Source organism: Mastigoproctus giganteus, chromosome 9 (genome assembly GCF_048544385.1).
Source record: "Mastigoproctus giganteus isolate SK-2022 chromosome 9, ASM4854438v1, whole genome shotgun sequence".
Classification (NCBI taxonomy): Eukaryota; Metazoa; Arthropoda; class Arachnida; order Uropygi; family Thelyphonidae; genus Mastigoproctus; species Mastigoproctus giganteus.
Genome location: NC_143583.1, coordinates 54649378 through 54676073, shown reverse-complemented (window position 1 = coordinate 54676073; position 26696 = coordinate 54649378). Strand labels below are relative to the sequence as shown.

The window sequence follows — 26696 nt, the reverse complement described above, 5'->3', positions numbered from 1 at the left end:
TCGACAGAAGCTTGGGCGCCTCCAGAGGATGACCATGAAGTGATTGACCCCGTACGCTATGACATTCATGTTTTCCAAGTTTCGAAAAAACCAGTTTTCGAGTACAGTGTTACTAATGAGGGACCTAGATTGGACCTTTGGGGACACCCTCGTGTGACACTTTAATGCTTTGAACAAACTAGAAATATGCTTTGAAATTTATGTGTGTGTGTGTGTGTGTGTGTGTGTGTGTGTGTGTGTGTGTGTGTGTGTGTGTGTGTGTGTGTGTGTGTGTGTGTGTGTGTGTGTGTGTGTGTCAAGCGCCAAAGAAAATAAGGCTATGATGCATCAATATATTGGGTTTGCAAATGTGTGTTGATTTGCCTGGTTGCTGGACGAAAACCTGAGTTTGTGGGAAATAATGTATCAATATGGGACTAGAAGACATGACATATCGATGTGCGCCTCCAAGAATTTTCCAATTCATATTCAGTCACAATATCTATCGTAACATGGAAAATTCACACATCTGTGTTTCCATGGATCTAATACAACGCTTAAATACAGTACCATCCACCCTGATAAGTCATACTTGTTGCAGAATATCTACAGTTTCATCCGAGGTCAGGTTCTGGAAAACAATCTCTCATAGACTCTTTCCCAGAAAACTTTCTTTTGATTTAAATTCCTCCGCCTCTTCCTCGTCTTTTAATCAAAGCTTCTTGCAATCTTGCTAGACAATCACTCTTAAATGTTCTGTGGAGAAATCGATTTTCCTAAAAGAATTGCTCCACCGGGTGAGATGAACGTCTCAAATTTTTTTCAATTGTTCAAACTTTACAACCGTGTTTTTCGTGGCTACCTAGAGAGAGTGGAAAGTAATTGACCTAGAATCCTCTTAACATCTTTCTTTCGATTGTCCTTTCTTCTCCGCTTCCATCTGTCTCTCGCGTACTATTTTTAGTTTACATCCGAGCACAATTTTTATCCATCTGGCGCATCCCTACAGCTGAATGGGTCAACTGGCCGCGTCCCATGAAGAGCGTGTGTCGTTACCGACTTAATTTATCGGGAAGTAGTTTTCCTAATCCACGTTCCTAGCTGGAAACCGACTTCTTACAATTCAGACTATAATGTTTATACACAGCAGGACAAAATTCGCTGCATTCTGCGCATGTATGGTTGTATCTGTTCTCAAATAGGTCTTACTGGAAAGGAATATTTTTCGGCTAAACAAAGAGCTCAGTTGGAAAAACCGATGAGGTTCCATTATGTTTCTTAGCCGATGTTCATTTACTATGTATTTACCTCTGCTCTAGTGTAAGGTAGGCCAGTAGGAATGCTTGCATATTGAGGTGCTTGTTCGCAGACCCAATCTTGAGTTTCCAGAGGTAAATGGACAAAGTTGCTTATGTATCGAAATTCCAACAATCAAAACTTTCTCCAACAAAATTACACTCTCAGCCACAACCTAGTGGCCACTGCTATCCTTACACACTTCGTGGAAAAGATTTGGGATCGAATCCTGCCAAAGACGAACGAAGTAATTTTATCAACTTTTTTCCACTGCGAGGTTCACTTCCACATAAAATTGAGTTTTTCGTGCAGCGAACGACCACAAAATACGCTTACTTTATAAACAAATATAATGACTCCTCGTAGATTCCTTTGCCTTCAAGAAAAAAAAAAAAAACAAAATATCCCATCCCGAGAAATTTAATTGATTAATAAATTAAGCTTTACACGAATCTGTAAAATAAATGAAAAAAAAATGCAAAGTTAAACAAGTAAATTGCACTTTAAAATTATGCAAATCATTACTACCGATTTCATTTCATTTTGGAGTAATTTTTAAGTACGTGATTTAACATTTTAGCCAAAATGTGCAGGAAGATCCTTGGAAATTAATAATACTCATAACAGCAAGAAACAAAAGATATGATTTGATACTCATCGATGGACAATAACGTTACTATAAAATGATTCTTTCTCTTGTAGGCAATTTTGAAACGTATTAGATTATTGGCTTTACTCAATTATCCACATTGTCCCAAGCTTCTACGTATTTGATTGACTGACTACGCATGAAGTCATCCTGGCATTAGACTTCATACTCTATCGACCTGATATATTTTTGTTTAATAAATAACTTTTTTTTCAAGTAGTCGGAACCTATTCTACAGCAGCAGTCCTCAAAATGCGTCGTGATCCCCCGGACAGTTCAGATTACAGTCACAAAATGAAGTTATAGGCAGTATCCTAGTGAAGAAAGATTCCTCCCACGCGGACCTAGGCCTTACATTGGACGAGGACTTAAATGTTTGGAAGGCACTTTGACTGCATAAAAGCTAAAACGTACGCAGTCATTGTGGGCCTTAAGCAAGAACTAGTGGGTGTAATGAACCCTACCCTAATGATACAATACATCCAAAGATGACTATTTTCTCTCTCACTCTATGCCTCCGTAATCTGGTCCTCGGCCCCACGAGCACAGATCAGCAGATATCATGGAATACTGGATCATGATGTGGGTCAACCGGTTAACGGGGCGACCGTTTACAATCTTTAAATCCATTCTCCACTTCAACCTCGGTCTAACCCCGGGAACAATACAGATTTCAGCAGAAAATCTTTACCTGCTAGCAAAACTCATCACAGGGATCATGGATGCACTCTGAATTGCAAGTATTATTAGATGCAGAAGACTGGCGAGCCCAGAACCAGGACCCACGACACTTCTGCTCCAGATTACCGTCAACAGTTAGTGTATCTCAAAAACATGTTTCCATTCAACACAATTGGTCTCTCCATTGCGCTCGCCATAGATCCTGACAATGCAAAGAGAAGATCTACTGGAAAGGCACACTCACGAACATTTGCGAATTCATTGAGATATAGTGCAGCGACCACTGCCGATTTTGGACAAGAGCGAAGTAACTGTGATGACTAGCTTATAGTAACAAAGTGACATCCTTTGCCAAACTTCCATTCCTTTAAAAGAAGCAAGGCAAGTTGGAGCTTGCCTTGCTTCTTTTAAAGAAATGGCTAGAACTGTAATATAGATTTCATTGTTACTCTATAAAAAATACATGCAATTCTGGGGAATTGTAAATACGTTTATAATTATGGCGATATCCCGATGTTGGTCATAAGTACCTGTAAATAATTATAAATATTTCATCTGTCAATTGTAAAAACCTTTCCTGAATATGTAAGCAGACTATCTTTTGTCAAAAGAGAAATGTTACATCAAACTTCCTCTATTAATTAATGTCTTGAATGCATATGTGAATCTCGCTGAGATGGATGCATTTTACTTTTGTATCATGCCCTCCTTGCCTTATGGTTATGTAGGGGCAAAACCGTTACGGTTATATAAACAGATAATAAACATAAGAGTAAAACATTTTTTATTTCTAATGGATGTCCGAGAACATAGAGGGCCTCAGGATATCGTTCAAAGTCAATGCACACATGGATATCCTCTCTAGACATTTCTTCGCCAAACGAGCCTTGTGTGATTTGGGCCATTTCTTCAGTTAACGCGAAGCGATCTTTTTGTTTTATTTTATTTATTTATTATTATTTTTTACACCGTGCGGAAGAAGTTTGGGTTCAACTCCCAACCGTGCACAAGTGTATTAGCATATACACTGCCCTATCATTAATATCCGAACACCCCTCAGGTCCTATGCATGCAATACGTCATAGAACCTGCTATAAATATGCACAGTGGGCTTCGAACAGACAATTGCAAAAGCGGGCATGCAAGCTGACACGTTCAACAGAATTACCTCAATATTTCAACAGAATTGATCAACTCAACAATGCTAGACGCCGATTAATAGTGTAAGGAGCGCGAATCCTGGACTATAGAGCGGTGGAAAACAGTCCTATGGACAGACGGGTCGAGGTTCGCACTCTACTAATCTGATGCTTGTTCTGGGTGTGGCGAATGCCAGGGGAACAGTTCCTCACTGATTGTATCCTCCCAACAATGAAGTTTAGTGAAGGCAGTGTCATTATATGGGACTCCTTTAATAGCTTGGCTTGGCCCATTAGTCGTTATCGACAAAACCATCAATACTGTGTAATACTAGGACAGCCTGGATAATTATTCACTTCAACATTATGGCAATACTTCGGGGAAGATCCATACTTGTATCAGCAAGACAACGCGCCATGCCATACTGCTCGGGTCGTAACAGAGTGGTTCGAGGATATGGGTGTGAAAAAGTTGGATTAGTCAACCCAGAGTCATAATCTGAACCCTATCCAGCATCTTTGAGATGTGTTGGATTGTAGGGTACTCCCAAAGAACAAGGCCGAGTGGAAGAACATATCACCTGAAATTTATAAAAAGCTAGTTGAGCGTATGCCTCGAAGGTTGAAGGCCGTCATAAAAGCAAAAGGTTTCAGCACAAAATATTAAATGACACGACAAAAGCTCTTTTTTTTTCTCTAAAGGCAGGTGTCCAGATATTAATGGTAGAGCAGTGTATGTGAATTAATAGAACCTTGAGTCAACTATGGAAGGTGATAAAAACGCTGAGTACTTCGAACAGGACTGCGTAGTACAGAAGATAGAATTACAAATTTCCTCAGATCTCGAAAATTCTACAAAAAGACCTTGAGATTCGGAACATATCATAAGAAGCTACTGGAAAAATAACACTTAGAAACAAAATAGAAGTGGCAATTCATAAAACTGATAAGAGTTAAATAACAAAAACTATAAAATACAAGCAGAGACATATAAAATATAAATAATAATAAAATAATTATTAGGTATACTCTCTTCAAGAAATGGAGCGCTCCAGCAGTAATAACATCTCGTATTCTTACCATGATACCTATAATGACTCCCCATCCAAGGATTTAGGACAAAAGCTTGTTTTTTTCCTCCGTCCCCCTTCCATATACATGCATTTTCAACACGTTCCGAATTACACCTCACCCGAATGCAGCCGTTCCTGAAGGAAACCCCAGGTAAGAGAAATTCTTTTGCTTTAAAATATATAATATTCCTAAAATCTAATGTTCCAAAATAGCCTACACAATCCTTTTTTTTTTTTTAAATCCACAGAGTTAATTTTAAATCCATAATGAAATTGTAGATCCACTACAAGGAAAAATTACAATAAATTATTATTATTTGTCCGGTTTTACGAAAATTAGCGGGTCTCGACTACTCAAGTTTTCTGTCCAACTGTCTAATAAAGTTTCGAGACTTTAGGACCTCCAAATTTCTTTACACTACGTCGTATTCTTACCATGCGATATACCGTAAAGAAAGTGGACAGATAGGTAAAGATTTGTTTTCTTTATTAAAGAATGCGGTTTAAGCCAGTTTTCCTGCAACCGCACCATCTGTTGAAACACTGTGCAGGTGATTTCTATCATAGCGTGTATTACCACTAGTTGGTTATCATTCCTGGCACATGTGGATGGCCAGTGATCGTTTACCTGCGTACGTGTGATATCAAATATAGCATCAATCGTCTGCCAGCGTACTATAGCATCATACACAGCATCAATATAATACCCCCCAATTTGGAGGATATGTCCTTGATGTGTGAGTCCAGCAGAGGCCGACAAGATTTGTGGAGGATGACTCTTATCCTGCACAAGAATGAGCAGGATAAGTTAAACAAAGAGGCATTTGATAATGCCTTTTAGTTTAACACCTGTATCTTTTTGTATCGGTTGGTTGATACGATTCGTGTTATCAGAAACACCAACGTTGGAGAGTGTAAGATGAAGAAACGTTACATGGTCTAATGAATCCGGTTCTGCTCTTTCATGCTGATGGAAGGACCTGAAAACAGCACAGGTCCATAAAACATCTTGTGAATTGTCAGCAACGCAGAGTGGTGGTGGTGGTGGCAGTTTAATGATTTGGGGACTGGTGACGTGGTGCACATGGGGCCCTTGATAACAGCGGAGTAAATGTAGATTGTTGCAGATTATGTGGAAATTGTTTCCGATCTTGTCCCTTGGCTACAATATATCCATCAGCGAATGGATCATTCTAAGAGAAAAAAACGCCATGGCACAAGGCCAGGATTGTATAGAACTGATTCTAGGAACATGGGAATAAATTCGACCTACTGCGCTGGCCTACTCAATAGTCAAATCTTATTGCAATTGAGATCCGATTAGTGAGAGGTAGTTTCACCTCATCTTGTGGGATGAGGTGGAACCATCCAATGTGCAACAATTAAGTTATCATGGATAGTCAGCAAAGGGGTATCAAAAGAGTACCAGCATGCCTGTGGCCCTCTTTTGATATCCCTTTGAGTCAATTCCAAGTAAATTCAAGCTGTTCTGTGGATTAAGGCCCGAGTTCAAATCCCGTTAATGACGCGAGGAACTTTTATTTGCTTTTTTTTCACTCCATGGCTCAGTTAGTCGGTCTTAGACATGGGTAAGAAAGTTTTATTCCGTCCAGGAACAGGCTAATCGACCAGAGAACATACGCAATTTATGAACATAATAAACATTAGCTTGCAGATAAGACAGCTCTTGAGCGGCCCTAATATTGCAGTATTTTTCTGTTCTGTTGGTTGAAAGAGGTAATTTGCTATGCGGTGGGTGTACTAATGAAGTGTCCACTCCATTTAAAGTTGTATTAAAAAAAAATAATATTATTACTAAATCGTATTCCGCTCCTACCGTGTTTGCCAAATCGCATGTATCTACCATCGCTTTGAATATGCTTGACTAAAAACAGGGGGTTTCTGGAACCGGAAAAAAAAACACCATAAAATTAGTTCTTCTACTTCCGATAAAGAAATATTTTTCAACCTTCTGTAAGCATCGAACTCAGCCCTTTCTCATACGTATGAGCTACTACACTATCTACTCCTCTCTCCGTTAGGGTGACATTAATATAAACATGATTCCGAGAAGAGCAAATAAAAGAAGTGTTAATGTGAAAATTTTCCATTAGTAAAACATCATTAATAACTTTCACCCAGCTCTGCAGATGTCTGCTTGATTTAATCTGAGCAATTCTTGCGATATAACTTCTTCTCTCTTCACTTTGGTCTTTAGTCGGATCATGGTCTTTGATGTTTGCACACAGGAGAAAAAGATAGGCATATTTGAGGATAGTGAGAAAGAAGTGTATTGTTGTATTGGCATTAATGACCTTAAGCGTTAAGAGATTTGCAGATTTAATTAACAAGTACAGGTCAATACTGAAAAAAAGCCGTGAGTTAGGGTTAAATTTGAAAGTGTCTGCAATTCTGCCCAGACACGATAGGAGGGAGTATATGATGAGAGCCTTGTCGATCAATTCGGCCCTGGAAGGATTGTGTAAGGCTCAAGGGGTAGAATTTTTCTCAACCTGGTCTGTGCTTGTTAACAGGAGAGACTGCTTCTACAGGGATGGGATACACTTAAATAGAAAGGGTGCAAGAATGTTTGCTGATGCTATAGAGGCAGTGTTAGGTGGGTCAGAAAACTTCTAGCTTGGGGGGATACAAGGACTAATAGATTAACAGTAGCCACTGGCAGAGGCGAAAGTGATTCCTGCACTGCTTCTATTGGAATGAGCAGCAGCCTATAGAGCAAGTTGCTGGGGATTTCAAGGACTGCTAGGAGTCATCATGGAACTAGTAAACACATGGGTTGTGTTAGGGTAACTAAGAGTAAGAACATGTGTATACACCAGTGCTAGGAGTTTGGGAAATAAATTTCGTGAATTTGAAGTGCTGGTCAAGACATCAAAGGCAGATATTGTTGGAATATCAGAGACGTGGGGTCACACAGATATAAGCAGTGCAGAATTAGAATTTGGGGAGTACAATGTGTACAGGAAGGACAGACAGAACAGGAATGGAGGTGAAGTTATGCTGTTAGTTAAGAAACAGATAAAATCTAAGGAAGTGCCTTTAATTGACATGGGTGGACAGTGCAACGTTGAGTCTGGTGTGACATAAATACTGTGAAGGAAATAGAAAATGAGAGTAGGAGTGTGTTATAGGCCTAATCGACTGTAATGAGTACAATGAACAGTTGTGTAGAGAAATAGAGTGGTCCAGTAAATCATATTCTGTTTTAATGGGGGGATTTTAACTTTCCAGATGTTGACTGGAAGTTGTGGATTGGTCACTTGCACGATAGCAAGGCTTTTGTGGATTTATTGGATGATTGTTTTCTACAGCAACATGTTCGAGAAGCAACCAGAGGGAGTAATACTCTTGATCTGATTATCAGCAGTGATTATTCATGTCATTATTCAATCATTCAGTCATTAAGAATTTGCAGGTAAAAGAACCACTGGGTGACAGTGATCACAGTGTGCTGAAGTGGGATTTACTTAAAGACATAACTACGATTAAGGGAAAAGGGAAGGGTTTTTCTTTCGTAAAGGTGACTACAGTGATTTCAGGCAGTTTTTAAATTCTATACAGGGGATCACCTGATGATGTTATCAACGGTGAATTCTAAATAGGAAGCCTTCAGAGACTTAATCTTGGAGGCTACTAGGTTTTTCATACCAACTAAGAAATACTGTTCAAGGTTCAGGCCTAAATGGAAGTCGGATGACTTAATGAGGCTCGTGGCAAAGAAGACAAATGCATGAGATCCATATAAATTATCAGGCGACACAGATGTCTGTGTCAGATGCAATCTAGTCTCTAATCAAGTCACAAAGGAGATTAGGCAGTCAAAGCCAATTACGAGAAATCTTTGGTAAAGGATGTAAAGAAAAACAGCAAAGAATTCTTTACTTATGTAAACTTTAGAAGGAATGAAATGAATCAGATTGGTCCACTTAACATAGATGGTTCGACCATTGATGATCCTGCTCAAGTACTGATAAACTGAATGAGTATTTTGTTTCTACATTCACACATGAGGAGTTATTCAAGGAGGGGAATACCAGAAGTTTATCAAACTCTAACAGGGAGCTGAGTTATTTTGTAATAACTGAGAGAAAAGTGGAGGAGAAATTGTTGAAGTTAAACATAAAAAAGGCAACTGTGGTGGACGGGATCTATCCAGTTATATTAAAGGAGGCAGCAGAGGAAGTAAGCAAACCCTTAGCCATAATTATTAGAGCATCCTTAGATTCAGGGGAGGTCCCCATGGACTGGGGATGTGCAAATGTGTCCCCAATTTATAAAGGGGGTTCAAAGAGTGACACAAATAATTATAGACCTGTTGGTTTAACTTTGTTCAGGGAAAATAATGGAGTTACTGGTTAAATAGGTGATACAGGATCACCTACACAAGATAGCAGTAAAAGTTCAGATACAGCATGGATTTGTTAAGGGGAAGTCTTGTCTGACCAATATGATTGGATACTATGATGTGGTCACAAAAGAACTGGGTGCAAAAAATAATTTTGATATCATATATTTGGATTTCAGTAAAGTTTTGATACTCTTGCATAATATTTATGAACATAATAAATATTAGTTTGCAGATAAGACAGCTCTTGAGTGGCCCTAATATTGCAGTATATTTCTGTTCCGTTGGTTAAAAGAGGTAATTTGCTATGCGGTGGGTGTACTAATGAAGTGTACAAATTGGAGCGGTATGGCATTAAGGGCAAGTTGCTGCAACGGATAAAGAGATGTCTGAATGGGAGACTAAAGAGATTGACAATAAATGGACACTGCTCTTCGTGGACCAATGTTATTAGTGGAGTTCCCCTAGGATTCGGTGCTGGAGGATTGTTGTTTTTGGTATTTATTAATGATATCTATAAATGTATATAGTGCTTAATGTACACGTTTGCAGATGATACAAAGGTTAGCAGGGTTGTTAATGACACTAAAGACAGTATGCTACTGCAATACGATCTAGAAAAGTTAGGCAGATGGACTGAGAAGTGACAACTCAAGTTTAACATTAAAAAATGCAAAGTACTGCAAATGGGTAAAAAAATCAAATTATTATATTAGGGCAACCCATTATTTCTAATATATGTATTTTGTCTGTAAATCGCGTTTATTCTCTGGTCGATTTGCCTATTTTGCTGGACGAAAAAAAAAAGGTCCACGATGATGAGCACTGTATGCTCAAAAGACATAATTTAACCGCTGTCAGTGGGAGGGGAAGATTTTTCCACAGCCAGGTTTAAGAATCACGATCAATCAGAATCGAGCAGTACAAGAAGCTACTAGATAATATTCGAACTTCATGATTCAACTTGGATTAAAAAAACCTCTCGTAATTGTGAAAAATCTGTAAAGTTCCTTCTGAAATACATCCTCCACGAATCTCTGTTTCCCAGGTGTAATACCTAACATTTTGTTGGATTGAAGCATAGCTGCCATTTTTCTGATCATTCCTGAAGTCTATCTAGAAGAAGCTGAACTTGACAGTGATCATTAACTACTTTACCAATTTTAACATCATCTGCAAATTTAGACATCACGCCCTCTATCCCTTCATCAATGTCGTTTATGAAAATTAAAAACAACAGTTGTCCTAATACTGATCCTTGGGGAACCCCACGTCTTACATCAACCCAATCTGAGGAATAGCCATTTATCACAACCCTCTGCTGCCTGCCCTGAAGCCATCCTGTTATCTATCTAAAGATAGCAGGTTGGCTTCAGGGCAGGTGGCAGAGTCAAACGCGTTGCTGAAATCTAAATAAACAATGTCGAAATTATTTCCTAAATTCAGTTCATGAGTGACTCTTTCAAAATAGCAAACCAGATTTGTTAAATATGGTTTTCCCTTTACAAAACTATGCTAAGTATCCATGAGAATTTCAATTCTATCCAAATGATCCTAATTCCTCACTTGATCATTGCCTCCATGATTTTCCCTACCACTGAAGTCAGACTGACAGGTCGATAATTTTCCACTTCACTCTTAGAGCCACCCTTATGTATGGGAGATACATTGGCACTTTTCCAATCCAACGGAGTCTCCCCAGAGTCTAGTGATGCTCGCATAATTAGCCTCAATGGTTCAATGCACTCACTTGCTGCCTCCCTGAAGGTTATAGGGTATATTCCATCAGCTCCAGGATCCTTACTGGCCTGTAGGCTCGAAAGGTTTTTCATTAAATAATCTCGCGAAATTTCAATATCATTAATTAGATATTTTTCAACTTCGCTCCCACAATTTCCCATTGCCACAAAAGGTTTTTCTTCTGTAAATATCGATGCAAAATAACTGTTGAGTTCATCTGCAACGGCAGCTGGTGTATTTATTACTATCCCCTTTCCCTTACGTAAAGGTCCGATCTGGTTTGTCCTGCTCTTCTTGGCATTTATATATGTGAGGAATTCCTTATCCCCTCTCTTTGCTCTGTTTGCTAGCGATTTCTCATAAACTGCCTTTGCCTGTCGAACCTTTTCTGTGGCTCTATTACACATCACCTTGTAGCTGTTATAGGCTTCAGTACTTTTTATTGTTCTGTAACCTTTCCATGCCACCTTTTTCTGCTCAAGTAATGCGGCAACTTCACTATTCATCCAACTTGGAACCCTTCTCGTGGAGTATTTTTTTAATGGTATATACGCATTCAAGGCATCTGTGATTAATGTTTTAAAAGCGTACCACGGTTCAATTGTATTCATTCTCTGCGCGATATCTACCCAGTTAATAGAGGCCATGTAGTACCTTAAGGCATCGTAATTTCCTTTTCTGAAATTAAAACCCATTCCTTTGCCTTTTACATCTGCTACCTCTCTCGTCATCATCCACCGTAGAACTCCTTGATCACTTCCTGCTACTGGTTCCTCTACTGTCAGCCCTGTTATGTCATCTGATTCATGTGTGATGATGTTCTTTCTTGATGTTCTAGGATATTCTTTTCTCTAGTACTTTCCCTGACATGTTGATACAAATAACAGTCATCTAGTTGATTTAAAAATTTTGTTCCCCATGTCGAGTTTCCTTCCCATTTACTCCAATCAGTTAGAGGAAAATTGAAATCCCCCATAATAAGACATTGACGCTTACTTGCCCATTCCATTTGCATGTAGAGGCTTTCGTCATAATCTTCACAATCACCTTGTCTGTAGATTACTCCTACTCGCATTATACCTTTGATTCCAACTATCTCACATCATACATATTCTATACTAGCACGTGAAACGTCTGAATCCGGGAAAGCTATCGTCGCACTCAGGCTGCTTCTGATAAGAAGAATTGCCCCATCACCCCTTCTATCTACCCTATCCTTCCTAAATACATTATACAAGCCGTACTGAAACTCATCATCTCCTATCCTCCAACTCCCGGACATCATCCCAAAGGACAAGTGCAAGACTGGAAGGGCGACGCAGACTCCATTCATATGCAGCCTACAAATAAAAGTCCACCTAGGCTTCAGAGTAATTCTACTCTGACGCCTAGTATCAAGATCCTCGAAGATTTCATCTACGAATTGCTGCGTATGATCCTTGAGTATATCAATAATCTCCACAAATTTAAACCTCCTTAAGATCAATAGACCCTAACAGGGTTGGTTGGACAGTTCAAAATATCTTTGGCCAGTTCTGTGTTTAACGTCACTTTCCAAATGTACTGAATAATTTCCTTATTTAAGATAATCACATATTCACTCAGCACATAAGTGCTTATAAATTTCCCTACAAGTCAGATCTCGTTTCTGAAAAACGTTTTCTAAGGGTAGATCATTTAGTACGCCATGAGGTTCCGTTGGCCTCCCATCAAGTTCCTTGGGCTGCTCGTTTACAAAACGAGCAGACCAAGGAACTTGATGGGAGGCTATCCTAATGAATGCTCAATTGACTCAACTCAATTGAGCCTTCAATAGGATACTCATAGCCTCCAATATATGACTCAAAGTTATTAAACTTCGCAGGAGATTGATCGTTACCCCTATTCTTGATAACCCCAGACCTAATCATTAAACTCCTAAAATCCTCGTTATGCTCAATTATTTTGCTCATGGATTCTCCAAAATAAGATTCACCGCCATTCGTTTGAACAGTTCCCACTTGTTTTGCAGGCTGTATGGGTATCTGTGCACTTTGTATTATTGAGCCCATAATGAATAAACTAAACAATAAACACATCAGGGTTTTGTTTATTGTCTTTATTATTTTGTTTATGTCTTCTATCAAACTATAGCTAAGATAAGGTGTGATGCCTTGAGGAGTTGACACTGTCTCTTTCCCAATATACTGTATATTAATTTTAAGCCAATATGGCAGCCACGATATTTTCATACTGCCTACTTAAAGACTCTAGATCTTCACAACACCGTACTGAAATCCCTTAAACATCCAATTGATAGATACCTGAAGGGGGATCTATGAGGTATCTATCAATTTGAAACCTGAAGGAGAATCGACCTGCTTGGTTAATAACAGAACTCCAAGACTACTTCCTTAGAAAAACAAACTTTTCTCTCAGATAATCACCAGTGTGGAGCACAGTGAAATTATTTCTAAACTCCAGTTCAGCACACAATTCTTTTTTACCCGCTATTCAATTTATATAATTGGTATATATACTCGGTATATCTTCTCTAAAAGAAAGCGCTATTAGTCTCATATCATTCAAGTAAACCCTACTCTGATTTCTTATGATACGGGAGATTTCTCCCAGTGTGACGGCCGTCCCGGCCGTCACAATGACAATAGTGTGGAGTGGACAAATTCTTCTGCCAATGTTAATTTTGAAATAATATTTATCAATCATTAAGCATCCCTTTGTTTATATTCCACGCTGAGATGGCGCTAATGGACCTTGTTTGAATATGAGGAAGGACAGCACGGTTTCTGTAATGGAATCTACAGTGACCTCTAAAACTAAACCTAGCTACTCAGCACTTTTGCAACAAAGACAAAGACGCGGTTTCAAACCCAAACCGTCCGAAATCATCTGCACAGACATGGATTTTATGAAAGTGAACCATGGTGTGCTTTCCATCGTAGGTCCAGAAGCATGAGGACACTGGAACATCGTAAAATTGGACTGGAGAAGATTGGCACCATGCTCTGCACAGATGAATCCAAGTACAACCTGCAGTCTGATTCTGGTTTGGCATGAAACAGGAACTCGAAGCAACCTTGTGTATGAACAGGAGCACAGTCAGGTGAGTGCCGGTATGAGGTAGCACTAGTCTCTGTGGTTATACAGACTGTCACATCATCGGAAATGGATCGTGCCTAAATTCAGGTTAGAGATGGGATCCTGCAACCCATGATCTTTCCCTCTGCTGATGCTATAAGCGATGAGTTTGTTCTGATGTACGACAACGCCTAATCCCATAGGCAAGAGCTGGTCATGAGTATGGTAGATTAAAATAAATATCACAATAGGGTCACCCGGAACATTAGTTCAAATACCCAAGTAAAATTCGGGTTTCCCAGGGGAAAGGAGAAACCTTGCTATCTACGCTTAAGACAGACTAATTCAGCCACAGTGTGAAAAAAGCCCACAAAAGGTTCCTTGCGTCATTGAGGGATTCGAACCCTGGCCTTTTCCACCCAGTGTGGGAAGGACAGTGACGATGCCACTGTGCTACTCGCGGAGACATGAGTATGGTAAAAGATGAGGATATCGTCGAATGTAGCGGTTTGCCTGACGTTGTTGTTATAGGGTTTTAAGGCACATCAGCAACTTAGGCCATATTGCGCATTACATAATGTCTGTAAATTGCGTGTGTTCTGTGCTCGATTTGCTGTTTTCTAATCTGTGATCAATTTGCTGTTTGCTGTTTCCGGAAAAAGAACCATGCGGCCATCTCCTGAGGCCGACTAAGTCACCCACGTTTTGAAAAAGGCCCATAAAAGTTCCTCCCATAATAAAAGGAATTCGAACCACTCGATATGGGAGGACAGCGATTCTACTAACTGTGCTACCCTCGAGGGCTTGTTTGATGTCTTGACCTGAATCCCATCGAGCTTGTCTGGGACTCCCTAGGATGACGCAATGCAAATCTTCCGGACTAACCAGTGACCTTTAATCATCTGACGACTGAGTTCTCAATAACTCGTCGATACCTTGGGTTTATCAATGCGTCGCAGGTGAAAAACGTATCTGGCAATTGCTGGGGACAGCACTAAAGTTGCTGACCTATCCGTCCACGAGGTGGCAAATGTTGTTCCTAATTTGCTTGTGATATGGCATTTTCCAATGGAGCCACAATTTCTGCTCTCTTTGGAGTTTCTTTGTGCTTCTTTGACTTAACACTGATCTGAGTTCCAACTACCTCATGAAGTACGTTTCTTATATTTATGATTGTTTTGTACAGTGTGTTTAAGTAATAACATAGCTGTAGCATTTAAGCATCTGAAACAAAACTGGTTAGCAGAGAGTAGTCTCATGGTTTAGTTGCCCTGGCGCTTAACACACACTGTAAATTAGTTATTTCCTTGTAGTCCACGTATTACATTTATGTTTCCCAAATGCATCTGGATTATTATTCAGGGAAAATAGTAATTAAATATTATCTGCGATTGAGAACAGTGCTTCTTAGGAGAGATTCAAGGGGATTAACTTTATGCATTGTCAGGGGAATAACGACTCAGAGGATTAGAAGAAGAAAATTTTCAGTCCACGAGTTGATCTTTACGGCCAACTCACAAACTTCCCTTTTTCAGACTACAGGTGACATTTTAAAAAAATACCCATCCGCTAACTACCCTAATTTGCAAGTTATTCATCATGGTGAGATTTTTCAGGATAAATGATACTGACTTGTTCACCTCTTAAACTTATTAAATCAAGATTTAGACGAGAAGCAGTAACAAACGTACTAAACCAGGTACATGCTATCTAGAAGACAGCTGATACTTGATAGAAACCTGGCAGAATGCTGCTAGTGGCAACAATTTCTGTAATCTCTCTGTCAGGCTTGGATTGATCCGGATTTTTTGGCTGTTTCAGCATACTGGCCATTGCACAAGAATCTATAATCACCTGATCAGAGAGCGTTATAAAGATTCGTGTAATTTTCGAATTTTTATTAAAGATTAATAAAGCTTACTGCATCCACTTTAAATACTGTCATTTACCACATGTGAGCATACCCTGACCTCTGAAAGGTTGACTTGTAATACGAGCTCTTTCCACCGACCACTCTACTAACTTTGCCACTTTGCGTGAGTTTGGCCTGATTTCATTCTTCCTTTAGCTGTTCACCTCAAAAAGCTGTAAACGGTGTTGCCTTGACATTTTCAAAAATGCTTATGTCACAGAGTTGACAGTTTACACTCCAGAGGTGAGGCAGAGGATCGATTTCAAGGATTTTTACCTAGACGCCTCCTTTGCGTGTTTTTGAAAGGTTTATGCAAAGTGATTCACTTCCCAACTAATACTGGCAGGTATGGTTCGTTTTGTTTTCTGTTCAATTACACTAATTGTTAGAAGGAAAGAAATTGGGATTCATGTACGCAGAAATGTATTTCAAATGCAAATCGCATCTGGAATGAAGAAAGAAGTTTTTCAAAAACATAAGGAATGATTCGAACATACGCGGATGCATCTAGTTAAAACTTAGTGATGGACTTCTGTGTTAAAAGCCCTTTTGCTAGGAAAATGATGGAAGATCATCGTGGTAAAGAAATATTAAAAGTAAAAACCAGAGGAACCGATGTAAATTATTATATGCTTGACCAAAGAGTGCATCTACAGTAACATCATTAAAACAAGATTTAGTTAACCACGTTTTAAATGACGTAACTATAGCATGCACTCTTTGGTTAAACATATGATATATTATCTAACAAAACAAAAATTTAAATTAAAAGAAGTTTTGAAAAGAATGTAAGGTGAATAAAAGAAGTTTTAAAAATTGCTCAAATTATCTTCAAAATCCATCAAGTATGAAAAGTTGAGGCAAAAATGCTTTTCGCTGAACTAACAAAAGAATCGTGGATTAGATAAGGTTTTTTAAAAGGCACACGTAAGGCGTTGGATAGATGGAAGACCCGCAAAAAAGAGCGAAGTAATTAAAGGCAAAGAACGTTGCTGGAGATGGAGGCAGAATTTAAAACAGGTGAAAAAGAGTTTTTGAATAATGAGAGGAGCTACAGTATGAGAATCGTAAAAGCATACCAGAATAAATTGAATGCAACCCTACCAGAATAACCTGAATAAACTGGTGCAACCCTGCCATAATAAGCTGGATGCAACCCTACCAGAATAAATTGAATGCAACCCTACCAGAATAAATTGGATGCGACCCTACCAGAATAAATTGCGTACCTTAATAATAACTGTGAGGTCTCATGCCCATTAATCACTCGCCATCGTGTTATGCGATAGACCTTGAACTAATGGAAATGGATCGTTTACAAAAGCGGAATTGAGTAACTATAGGCCAGTGAGTTTGACTTCTGTGGCAGGGAAAATCGTGGGATTATGTATAAGCTAAGAGGAGAGCAACTAACAGTAGTTCAAACAAAAAAGTATTACGATTTAGTGTGGCATGAAATTTTCCATTCATTGTAAACAGACGGCTAAGAAGATACGTAGTGTCCTATCCATGATTTTTAGGACGTTTGTTAGCAATAAGAAGGAGGTTATTCTTCTTGCCAACAAACGATTAGACTGCATTCGAAATACTGTATTCAGGTATGGAGACCGCATCTAGAAAATAAAAAAGACATGAATTCTGGAGAGAGTTCAGAGAATGGCTCGGCCACGAGATTGGCGATGAGTGTAAATCGATGCACAGATGAAGAATGGCTTGGAAGGTATAGACTGCAAAGCTTAATAATAGACATTTTAGGAGAGATCGGAAAATGAATTAGAAAGGTCTGTTTTCCATTGAAAAATTAGATATTTTGTGACATTCGTTGATAAGAAGACCGTTTCTAAGATAGGGGGATAATTTTACACAACTTCATCAGATATTTACAACTTACTTTCCCAAAATGAGACAGACTACATCGACAAGTTTCTTCTAACTGTATAACTCTCAAGCCACTCGCAATTCTAGAACTCTGTCTAACCTTTCAAGTTAGTATCATTCAAATGCAGAAGAAACATAAAAAACAACGACCCCACAGCGCAATGGCTGCTAAAACGAAAGGATGGCATAAAAAATATGCCATGAATAAAACGATCGAAGTATCAAGAGAAGGAATGAATAAAAAGGGAGAAATAGTAATGGATACTGAAAGAATTTGTATGGAAAATCTCGTATAGATTACCACAGAAAGTATAGGAATTTATCCAGTGTTGAGAGGCCCTAAGAAGAAAGCAAAAGTAATAGATTGATCACTTAATGTTCACATCTTTTCGTTGCCATGGCATCAATCTGTCCCCTTCTATCGCAACAGTCCTCCTGTACAGATTTCCTGCGCTTGTGATCTTTTAACGGTTATACCGAAGTAATTTTTAAAACCACTGCGTCTGCCGCATTATTTAAATTTGTGTACGTGTAAATCATCAAGAGGTTGTTGGAAACTTTAAAAAAAGTTGCTCGGTTCAGACGCAAAGCTGCCAAGTGTCTGTTAATTACTGGCAACAACACCATCCCTTGACAGCAAGGAGAAGTAAGTCGATACAGAAGTGTCTACATAAACTTAATTTCCTTCTGAAGCGTTACAGAAAAGGAAGTAGAGCCACATGCAATCGGTTCACAAAGAGAATCGTAATTCACTGAAAATGAATGAACGCAAACAGGCAGACACACACGCACCCTTCTGGCATTTCGCCAAGATGCGAGCTGCAAAGAATTTCTATAAAGAAATTACGATTCTCTTTTGTTTCTTTTTTATAACGATCTCCTGTAAATTGTCCGGCTGCAAATTAATCCGAAAATGGAATCTCTCCCTCTTCCTCCCTTCCTCCCCTCCCAGCGCTTTGAACTAAAGTTCAACAGATACCGAACAAACTCTGTCCGTAACCATGGCAACGGGAGTCCCTCCCCTCCCCTCCCCCGACGCTCGAAATTGGTCGTAATGTTTATGCGGACAGCTGTACTTTATGGCGGTGATTACACTTTGATCCCAAATTCCCGATAATGAATTGCCCCCATTTAGCGAGGGCTCCGCATTTTGAATAAAAGGATTCATCTTCATCGAATGTCCTGCGGAAATACTCATTCTCCTGGTAGCATTTACTGGAAACAACTGATGGTGTATCGCACACAGGGCTTTCGGACGTATTGACCAATTAGACCCATCGCTGTAATAACCGTTCTGCAATATATTGGCGCCATAATGAGGATTTAATACATTACGATGGAAATCTTTTAGAGAAAACCACGCTTGGTTAATGAAACTTGCTTTCCCAGCTACCAATGAATATGGCTTCCAGTTATGAACAAATTCACAATTTGTCATCATTTAGCGATACGAAACAAAATTACCGAGGTTACAAATAAAAGAAAATTCTTTGTTTCATATTTATTAAATCTCCAAAAGTCTTACAGAGGACGATTTGAATGAGTTCAAATTCGGGGATTCATTCAAAGTTTTTGTCTTCGAAAATTTAATTTTAGAAATCGACAGCATCTGAACGCATTCGAAGTTTAGTCAGTGTTAGTGTCAAATGGAAAGAAAACATTCAGAATTCTTGGATTTATCATTAAATGTGTCACCTGGTTCTCACCTGCACCATCTTTTGTTTTTACATCACTAAGAGCCACGGTACCTCTGTCGCGAACGAGCTCCAAAAAAGTATTTAAGCTAATTATGTCATGCCACGCAGTCAAGATTTTTCCGTCTTCCACTTGCCAAGCTTTCTCTGTGCCCTCCTCCACACATACAAGACACAATCTAACTTTCAGTGGAACCTTTGATACAGGACGAAATCTTCTAAATCGGATGCAGATATCCTGTGGAAACTGGCACAACATCCTTCCCAGTCAAGCTACAGAGGTTCGGATTACGTTCCCCAACCTACTGCCTCTTCTGCTCCACTCCAGTTACCCTGGAACACACGTACCTAGCCTGTCCGGTGAACAATAAACTGATCAGTACGCATTGGATGCTGCAAAGCTTGCCTGCAACCACGCCCACACTCGGGAGGACTACTGGCACTCTGAGCAAACAACGCAAATCACGTGCAACTTCTTATTCATTGCCGCGAAGGCCATCATTTACAACTTTTACTTGAAATACACACAAGAAGCAGGGACGACCTGCCTCCTGTTGACACATCAGCACAACATCCCAAGGGGCGCCTGTGGAGAAAGCTGCAGAGCAGAATTCTACTCCACCATCGCAGACCCGAATTTTTGCTATCATCTTAACAGCGAATGGAACAGTGCCGATCACCTCTTCACCAACGCCGAAGAGTCCATCACCTTCAACGTGTGACCTTAAGATAAGACTCATCAAATGCCAAGAAACTGACTTAAATTCCCAAAGTGCAAATGTTTCTTTCCAGGGTCTCTTTGGTTTATCTTAATTTTACATAGAATGTAAACAGATTATTATATTTAGAAAACGTATTTACTGTTCATGTTTAAAACAAAAATAAAAAATCTATCTATCTATCTATCAGTACTTCTCTATCTTTCTATCTTTCTTTCTTTCTCAAATTTTCTCGATCTCCCTGTCTGTCTATGAATGCTTCTCCACCTCTCCCCCCTCTCTCTCTATATATATCTATCTATCTAAAACCACCCCTGCACACAGCACTTTGCCCCCCATGCCTCCTCTTATTCGTCTTTTCTCTCTCTCTCTCTCTCTCTCTGCATCGTGCTCTTAAAAAAAATAAATTCTCCCCATTTTGTTTCTGGGCATCAGTTTAAAAGGACATTAGACAGACTTAGACGAGACACTGTACAGCATTTTTCTAAGTGCAAACCCACATTTACTGGGGAAGGGGCGGCGACTGTATAATGGCTACAGTTCCTTACTTCCTAAGTATCTTTCGCCCTCTGCTTTTCTTTCGGTAGTATTGTGCTTGATCTAATTTGATGCATCGTTGGTCAGGGTGATTGCCTAATATCTGCGCAGCATCGCCCTTTGATGCGATGTGAATAAAGTAGAGAGACAGAAAGGAGGATTGAGAAAATGCGGAGTGCATCGAACCTTATTATCACGTACAGTGAAGAGTTACTTTGCCATCCTCCTTCCTCTTCTTATCCCTCTTTTAGCAAACGAGAAAAACTTCTGCGTCTTCTGAGAGGGCGACATAACCTCCAATAACTTTCTCCGATGTGTTCCACATTGTGTTTGCTTCGATACACTTCCCATTTAGCCGTGGGCATTCGTTCTTGACTTCAACTACATCTTAATTCTCTCAGAAATATGTCCTTCGCTTCACTGTATTTTTCCTTCGAATGAGAGTTTTTTGTTTGTTTTCGTAGTTGAGATTTCTCAAGTTTCTTTGCTAAGAAACTTTTCCTCTTCATATGAAGTCAAAATAGATCTTTGGTAAGTTATTTTGGAAAAAAAAAAGATCTTTGGTAAGTTTTTGGAAAACAGATCCTGGCTGAGTTTTTCCAAAATATTCAGCAAAGATCTCAAGGGAGTTTTTCTACAAATAGTGATAAAACTCATGAAAATCATGAGAAGAACCTGTCTTTTCTGCAATTATGAGATTCAGTTTAAAATCATGGTTTCAACGACATGGTTTCGTTTCCTTAAATATTATTTATAAACTACACCACCCTACCAGAATATTAGAGAATGAAATGGAGAACAAATCAAATCAATTAATTTGCAATCACTTAGATGTTTGAGTTCAAGAATTTTCTATTGTGGAAGCTTTGCGGTGTTTGCAGTGTGTGGTAGAGTGTATGGACTCGGTTTGAACTTAATACGGATATTGATTGCATGATTGTTATGGGTGGTATAGATAAACAGAAATTGGGTTGTTTGTTTGTAGTGCACGACTGAGTTGCCAATTCGTGTTTTACTTCACAGTATGAGACTTTTGGTGAATTTGTAGGAAAGTTATACGAGAAGAAAATTTGCTCTTTTGCTAGATATCGTTTGTTAAATATCGTTTAAGTTTATTTAAATCGATACAAAAGTAATTTTCCCAATAAACTTTAGAATCACTTCGAAATCGTTCAATATTTTTTCTGAATTAATAAACGTGGAAATTTAAACGTTTAATGTTTAAAGTTTTTAAGGTGAGTCGGTCGACTGGCGTTAAAAACTTTAAACTGGTGGATAGTTTGATGAGCACATTCTCTTTTTTCCCCAGGAAGATTTCCATCTTTGGAACTGCCATCGTGGGGTAGCACAGTTCGTAGAATCGCCGTCCTCCCCACACCGAGTGGAAAACACCTGAGTTCTAGTCCCATCGATGAAGAGAGGAATTTTTATGGTATTTTTCAAAAGGTGGCTGAGTTAGTGGGTCTCAAGCAAGGGCACCGTGTATTTTTTTCTCCCCGAAAGTGGAGTTTTTCATCCAGCAAACAGAAAACTGACCACAGAATACCGGAATTTACAGAGAATATACGGAGCAATATGGCCTTAGACGGTGATGCTCCTAAAAACTCTACAACAACAACAACAACATATTTGAAACTAATGTCTATTTTAGGCAAAACTTTCTCCTTTGGGAAAATTACTTTTGTTCGAGTTTGAATCCAGTCTTTGGAAACTGGATCCCGACTCGAACTTTTTGTAAAATCAGTGTGGTAGTTACGAGGTATTTGTTAAATGACTCAATAGTGTTATAAAAATACTCAGGGGTCCCTCTGGTGGTAAAGAGAAACACTGATGTATCATTATGCCTTGTTAAAATGCATATCGTTATACCTTATTTAAAAAAAATAAATAAAAGACTTCAAATTGCAACTTGATGACCTTCTGTGAACCTGCGCCCCGTTACGACTTTCCACATTTTGCTGTTCGAGCATAAAACGTTCTTGGAGAACTGCTGTAGCTTACATTTTCTCACATGAGACATTTCTAGAGCACTATAAGTCAGAAGGCCATTATACAGCACTTCGCCTTTTAAAGTTGATTTTTATTTTCCGAGGTACAAGCTCTCTCTCTCTCTCTCTCTCTCTCTCTCTCTCTCTCTCTCTCTCTCTCTCTCTCTCTCTCCTATCTGTCTATCTATCTCTTTCTCTTTCTCACACACTGAGTGCGTGAATGAAGTGAGTGAGTTGCCGTTTTCTACTACAACGAAAACGCTGACTGCAAAGCCCTGTTGAGAACGAAGAGCTCTTAAGTATTTGTGTTTCTTTACTCTTAGAATTTCCCAGGATAATCACTGCCTAAGTCGCCGAAAATTTGAATGCCAATTCCAAGTGAGCGGGGGATTTAAAATAACTTTTCGAACTACGTCAGTCAGCCTTTGTTGTCGTATTTCAAAGGAAGTTAATGACAATTTAAATTGTTTTCATTTTTAAAATAATGGTTATTGTATAATTTCGTTATTGTATTTATAATTACCAGGAGTAATGTATACAATAATACTTATTATTATAGAAGAAGAAGAACTCTTTATTATATACAGAAAGCACATTGCTGTATACAACTCCCTTCACGGCTGCAAGCCAGGGGTTAACATAAAAGAAATCACACAACATAATAAACACACAAAAAAAGCATTATGACTCCTGAAAGGTTTGAACACTGGGATGATGGATTCAAGGCAGTGATGAATATGTCTCCGGGAGCAGGTTCTAATGTCCTGTGACGTCGTCCTGGGAAGGAAGTCGACCGAGTACTTTCTGCCTATATTCCTTGTCGACTGCGAATTTGTAGAGGTCGCCGTCCAAGTACTGTATGTCTTGCAGCGTTTGCACGGGTAGAAACCGATCAGTTAGCTTTAACCGGTTTGGAATGGCCTGTAGGATTGGATTAGCCTTAAGGCTTGGGACCATGATCCTCCATCCGCAGTTAGCCCAGAAATCTGGCACTGAAATAATGCCGACCATCATTTTGATGGCAAAGACGAGTCTTCTCTCGTGAATGATGGCAGGAAGGTGTCTGATGTTCAGAGCTGTGACCATCTGGGTGGTCCTTGGTGTAGGGGGAAGCCGAAATTTTCAAATGGCCCACTTCAGTAGCCAAAATTCCCCCGCGAAAATCCGTCTAAGATGGGTCGTAGCAGTTGAAGTCCAGACTTCGGCACCATAGAGTATGACCGGATAGACGCATGTCTTAATATATCTGCACCCAACAGCCTGGTCATGAACGTGCATTAGTTGTTGTTTAATCATCCATCGGAGTCAACAGAACTTTATTTGCAAGTGGTCTATGTGCGGTAGAAAGGAGAGCTTTTGATCAAAAATAACGCCCAGATCTGTATGTTGTTAGACGGCAGAAATCGCGCATCCTCTTAAAATAGGTGGCACAATTGTTGGGCTCCGTTTGAGAGAAAAAGTCAACTGTTTTGACTTCTCAGGATTGATATGAAGTCCGAAACCGAGCGGAAGGCCTAAAGGTTCCGTATTTTCTGAAGGATTAAGGTATTGATGTATTCAGCAATGTCTCCAGGGCTGATGGGAGTAAACAGTTTTATGTCATCGGCAAAGGTGATGATATCAGTTCGACCTATCACGAATGGCACGAGAACAGCTGAGAACACGATTCCGGACAGGACCCCGCCTTATGGGGCTCCAGCTGTAATAGTCTTGGTATAGCGCAGAACGCCATCGCGAATAATAATGGTCCTGTTCTCCAGCATTGTCTGAATAAACCAGAGCACGTTTATTACCTCTACCAATGAGGTAATACTCACGTAGTAGTAGCCTTGCCAACGCGTAAACGGATATGGAATCAAATGCTGCCTGGACGTCGATATACGTAACGGTGCTCAAATGCCTCGAGGATCTTGGTAGTGGTGGTTACTAGATTTGTAGCGGTGGATCTTGACCGGGTAGCATAGTGGAACTGCGGTAGCTGTTGTGGCATAATTTGGATGGTTAATGTTCTTAGAAGAGATTTCTCAAAGAACTTTAATAGGCATGATGCAGAGGAAATTGGACGGAAGTGACTGGGCTGAGAAGCAGAGCGTGTTTTCGGCAGCGGTCTTACTAGACACACATGCCACATAGGAGGAAAAAATTTTTGATTAAGGATCTTGTTAAATAACGACAGGATAGGATCAACAACAAATGTACTGAGGTGTTTCAGCATAAACTGAGAAATTCCGTCGGCAACTGATGCGGCTAGGTGCTAAGCTATTCATTGCGTAGATCAGCTGGTATTTGGTGAGGTGAAATGAATTTAAGGGGTCTGTCGAAATCGGATTGATTGGGAATTCCATTGGTGTAGTGGATTCTGGCTGAGCAGCGAACCTAGTTATATGGTCGAGCCAACTGCTCATATTGAGTGAGTCAATGGCGTCCTCTGATTGGATTCTATGGAAGGGCTTCCCCTTATTTACGGTATCCTCTATGTGAAGTTTTATCGCCTCCCTCTTGTTCCGAATAAAAATCGCCCTAGCTCGGGAGAAGGCAGTTCTGTCCGAGGGTGAGCCGGAGTTTTTCCACTTTTTGTGCAAATTCTGTTTAACGTGGAAACTTTCAGAGATTTTGGATTCCACCAGGCCTTTGAATGCTCTGTGATGGTTAGTTTCTTCGTTGCAACATAAAGAGAAACAGTGGCATCCATCTTGTCATCAGGTCAATACCGAGTTCGGGATCGCATTCCTCAAGGACATCCCATGGGATTGCTTTAGCCGCATAAACACACTTTTCAGGATTAAGGTATTTGGGCGCTGTAATTGTTTTAGTTGTGACTTTCCTTCTTCCAGAAGTGATGGGCATTTCTATTTGCACAGAGAGAGAATGATGGGGTTATGATCAGACTGTATGTTGCTTGCAGGGTTTTGATTATCCATACAATTTGCTGACACGAACGCAAGGTCTAATGTGCTTTCGCCCCTCATGGGTGGTGTGCTAACCAGTTTGAGATCTAATATACCTAGACGCTGACTCAGTCTCCTCTTGAGGTTTCCCTGAGTATTAGGTAGATTAAAATCTCCACATATGACGTGTTTCAGTGATGAATGGAGATGGTTAAGCAGCCAATTGAGGAGTTCATCAACTACTTGTGCGTTTGGAATCGGTGGGATATACACTGCGACAATGTCCAGAGAATTGTTCTGGCTGTTATTGTTTTTAGGTTTTAGCATAACTAGAACTGCCTCGAAAGAGTCAGACTGGCTCGATACTGAGTGGAGGATAGAAAATACCTGCTCATTGAAAGAAATTGCAACTCCTCCTCTCCTCCGGTTTACTCTAGACGTGCATACCATGATTATTAAGAAGACATTGCACATAAATCTCTGCAGAAATCCCGAAATTGTCATGGAGACAACTTTACATCCAGGAAATTGGACGGAAGGTTGTGCTCTTTCACCTATTTCTCTCTCTAAAATGTCAGATCGAGCTTTCATGATAATGAAATGAATGGTAACGTTACCTCCAAAGTCCACATTATCAACTTATTCTAAATTTTCAAGCCTGCACACGGAAGACGGTTTCGTGGTTTCCTTAAGAACATTTTATTTTATTTTTAGATGGCTAGAAGGGCGTATAAAAATATTCACAGTATTTACAAGGAGCAATTATTTACAATATTTTACAAAAACCATGGTTAGACATTAATTTTATGGTTCATAATTTCAATGAAGATTTGATTAAGCTGCTATTTTATGCTATTATAGCCTCACTTATCGTGTCTCTCTTCTTGTCAGAGGAGTTAAGCCAAAGCTGAAACAGATACTGAGTTTCTTTTGGAATCTTCCCATTCTATAACTGAAATAAGCTGTGGGTTTTTAATTGGCTCTGCACTCGATATTTGCTTACACTAACAGTATATCGCTGGATCTATTTAGACAGTAGAGGTTGGGATTGTCATGACTGCGTCCGGTACGTGGGGTAG

At 39.5% G+C, this 26696-nt stretch overlaps 1 protein-coding gene across 1 annotated transcript in view; it reads right to left on the bottom strand.

Moving 5' to 3' along the window:
* The window catches only part of LOC150080249 (uncharacterized), a 57287-nt gene that overhangs the window by 1963 nt on the left and 28628 nt on the right, over positions 1–26696 (bottom strand). The gene's annotated exons all lie outside the window — the stretch shown is intronic.